Source organism: Myotis daubentonii, chromosome 12, assembly GCF_963259705.1.
Source record: "Myotis daubentonii chromosome 12, mMyoDau2.1, whole genome shotgun sequence".
Taxonomy (NCBI): domain Eukaryota; kingdom Metazoa; phylum Chordata; class Mammalia; order Chiroptera; family Vespertilionidae; genus Myotis; species Myotis daubentonii.
The window spans coordinates 64,301,443-64,305,495 of record NC_081851.1 but is presented as its reverse complement, the minus strand read 5'-3'; the positions used below and the strand labels follow the sequence as shown (position 1 = coordinate 64,305,495).

Below are 4,053 nucleotides of genomic sequence, written 5' to 3'. Positions count from 1 at the left end.
TCCCAGCTTCTGACCCTTCCATGGCGCGCTTTCCTGTAAGACCTCAAAGACGTCTCTATCTCTCTAGTCACTGTTTTGTCACCAGTGAAGTGAACTCTAAGGTCCCTACTACGTCAAAAATTGTCTAATTATTTGATTTCCCTTTTCTCAAATTGTCTTCTCTTTCCCAGCCTGATTTTTTAAAATTGATTTTAGCAAGAGGAAGGGGAGGGGGGCAGAGAGAGAGAGAGAAAGTTTTTCATGGCACAGATCCTGTTACCCTCAATCCCTCATAGTGTTGTTGCTGAGAGCAGTCCCATAGACCTGCACACAGATTGTTTTCCCATTGAACAAACATTGCTATTTTGTAGGGTTGGATATCCATTACATCAGCCTTGCCACCAAGGCAAAATACACCCAACAGCCAAAGTAGGATGCCTAAAGAGGAAAGCACAGAAGCACAGAGGGTGGAAGTAGGAACTTACTCTGTCTTGTCTCCTGGAAATATTAAATCCATAGGGAATGTCTCGAGAACAAGTGAACAAATGGGTACTGCACACGTATCTCTACAGCATTTACCTTGTAATCTCAACATAAGGTCATTTGCCTGGGAGGTCTGAGACCTGCTCCATTATGGAATCATCATAGTTCTAGAGCTTGGATATCTTAGTGCCAAAATTTGTTTGGATTACCAATGATCCAACTAAGTCATTGCTCCTTGCCAAACAGATAGATGTTTAAAATGTCCACAATTTCTGTTGTCATGAGTCCATTGCAATGAAAAGTTTACCTTGAATAGTTTGTTTCCAATGTGACTTTTATATATTGATCAGAGCCATGCTAAACTGTCTTCTTAATTGAACAATTTATCCTTAGATTACCCTGAGGTTTTATTATATCTCGTGATAATGACAGTTTTGTTTCTTCCTTTCAGTCTTCATAGCTTTACATTTCTTGTCTACTGAACTATTAAGACCTCCAGTGTAATAATGAATTGTAGCGCAGTGATAGCAGGCATCTTGATCTTTAAGAAAAATCCTTTTATCGTTGCCCTATTTGGTATGATGCACACTTAAGTTTTCATGTGTGCCTTTTCCCTGGTGAAGAATGCTTCTTCCTATTCCTAATTTGCTAAGGAGGCTTAGTCTGAATATAAATGTTGAATTTATCTACTTACGTTGCAGCCAAAGAGAAATGTGTTTTGGTTTAGTTGTTTACAAGAATAAACCTCTAGCTTTTAGGAGTGGCCTTGGGCGCTGTCTGCCTACCTCCAAGGGTCTCAGCTGCCCCTCCACCATATGCACATCTTGGCACCTAACCATGTTGTTGCCAAGTCCCGCTTCTGGTACTTTGTGTCTCAAACTAAAGGAGATGAAGAAATCTTCAGGGGAAATCATCCACTGTGGCCAGGTGTTGGAGCAATGACCCCTTGGGCTGAAGAACTTTGACATCTGGCTGCGCTACGACTCCCACAGTGGCACCTGCAACATGTACCGGGAGTACCAGGACCTGACCACCCAGTGCTATGGAGACATGGGGGCCTGGCACCCTGCCCACGCCCACTCAATCCAGATCCTGAAGGTGGAGGAGATCGTGGCCAGCAAGTGCCACCCACTGGCGGTCAAGCAGTTTCACGACTCCAAGATCAAGTTCCCCCTGCCCCACCGCATCTAGCCGCTAGCACCAGCCACACTTCACCACCAAGAGGCCCAGCACCTTCTTTTAGCTGCAGGGCCTCCCTGTCCCCTGGTCTGCCCAAATAAATTCCTTTGGAAAATCAAAAGAAAAAAAGAATAAACCTCTATGTCTGAAACATGCCCAAACTGGCCTCTGTTTGAGAGAAATACCCAATGGGTCATCTAAGATTATATAAAATGTCCATTGATTAAGATATTAAAACCTTTTATTATGTTCCCCTTTAAGCCGGCAACTAAGTTGGCCAATTACTGGTTATTGTAACTTGGCTTCTCTTAAACAGCCTCTAACTCCAAGGGCATACCTTGGTGCAGAATTAAAACCATGAGTATATTGCATTTCCGAGGGGTTGGTCTAGGAAACATTCAGTTCAGAGGCATAGGACAGACAAATTCAGTGCCCAAGCATCTAGGAAGCACAGAGCTGTATTATTTGCTCTGGCAGCATACATCTTCCCCACCCCAGCCCCACTGTACCCATATTAAAGGTGGAAGGCCTGACAATGTGGAGAGGGGCTAAGGGAAGGAGGAATAGAAAACAAGAAGGCAACAGTGGTAATGAGATCCCCTAGTGGCAGCGCACAGCAACACCAAACATCCAAGTGCCAAGTGCGGTGAGTGTTGTACATCTCTGAGCCCATGGAGACATTGCTATAATCTTAAGGTCAAGTTCTTTATGTAAGAATGCATTTATTAGTATACAGTTTTTTTACTGTACACTAATATTCAGTGAAATATTTACTTTTACTCTATGTAGGAGTGTGAAGTAGGTATTCTTTCATATTTTCTTGCTGTATATTTTGTGCCAAGTTTTTACTGACTCCTTTGGCTACTGTATAGAAAATTGTTCTTATGTATTCTGTTTTGCTAGTTATTTGTATTAGTTTTTATAAAAATTTATTTGTATTAAAATTTATTTCACGTTATGATTTACTTTTGGTTTCCAGGATTTGATGGGAGATCATATTTAAAGCTATTTACTAGTATATAGTCTTCCATGTGTATGGGATTTCATTTACCAGTTAAATTTTGTTCTGTAACTTAGTACCAAAAGTCACTAATACTATTATACTCCCTTTTAACTATATTATTTTATATCATTAAAAGTTAGTAGAATATTGTCTCATAGCCATAACCAATGTTTTTTCATCTGGACTCCTGTGTATAGTATACTGCCTCGACAGAACTACTTTAAAAATCTCTTTAAAACAAGCAAGATGAAAACTATTTCAATTTTTTCCTTCACATTTCCCTCCTCCCCCAGATTCCCAGATTTCCTTGTAAAACTGGCATGTCTTATCTGCCAGTAAATACTATATATCTTTTATTGAATGCCAACTGCATATTTTGGTCTTCACACCCTTATGAATTATATAAGTGGAGCTTGCACAGCATTCTGGGGAAGTGTTTGTTTTGGTCGGGGCCAGTCCCTGGAAGCCAGGAGCTCAAGCCAGTGGGCACGAGCAAAACCCAGTGGTCTCCTGAACCCCATCCATCAGCACCTCCGCAGTGGACTACAAACTGCAGACACAGAGATCTGGGTAGTGTTTATTTTTAGTGTCAAGGGATGACATCACTGCCCGAGATTATAACTTTGGACAAGCTGGTGGGTGGGCTTGAATTTACAGCACAGAAAGGTCAAACCTTGGTTAACAGGCCACATTATTAGAGCACAGAGAACATTATATGCATGTTTTTAAAGGAGGAAATATTAACACTTTTATGAGCTTCATGTAAACTGGACGGTGTTCAAGTCCAAAAAGTACTTTATATAAAACTTACATACTATGTTTGGCCAATTTTTTCTTTTTTTCTAAATCTTGTGATAACAATCTCAATCATCTCTCTCTCTCTCTCTCTCTCTCTCTCTCTCTCTCTCTCTCTCTCTCTCTCTCTCTCTTCTCCAGTGGGTTGACAAAGGCTCTTGCTTAATTAAAATCAATGAATTGGGGTTTGGCCAATTCCCTTTTTTTATGTCCATGGGTTCTAAATAGTTAATTTGGAACTCACATTTATAAGAGCACAAATAAAACATAGCTTGGAAATGTCTAGTAGGTACCACAAGGTGAATCAGTGAAGATCATTCTCCATATAGGTGTGTATATGAGGTGGGCTAGGGAGACCAGGGCAGGAGTTTTTTTGGGTCATCAAGACCAGGGCTTTACTGAGCCAGATTCTACCCCCATTGAGTACATTCTTAAAGTAAACTGGTTGTTATGGAAACCTATGACCTTCTTCAGGACCACAAAAGGGCCCATTAAAGTTATTGTCTTAAAATTGGGAAAACAATACAGTTTTCATGGCAAGTTAGCATTGCAGGTTAACCCTTAAGCTTGAATGAATGGCATTTGGGACTTTGCTGTGGAAAACAGAGATTAAC

At 40.7% G+C, this 4,053-nt stretch overlaps 1 pseudogene; it reads left to right on the top strand.

Moving 5' to 3' along the window:
- The first annotated feature begins 1,173 nt into the window (after positions 1-1,173).
- LOC132213715 (large ribosomal subunit protein eL20-like) lies at positions 1,174-2,228 on the top strand (annotated as a pseudogene).
- Positions 2,229-4,053: the final 1,825 nt, after the last annotated feature.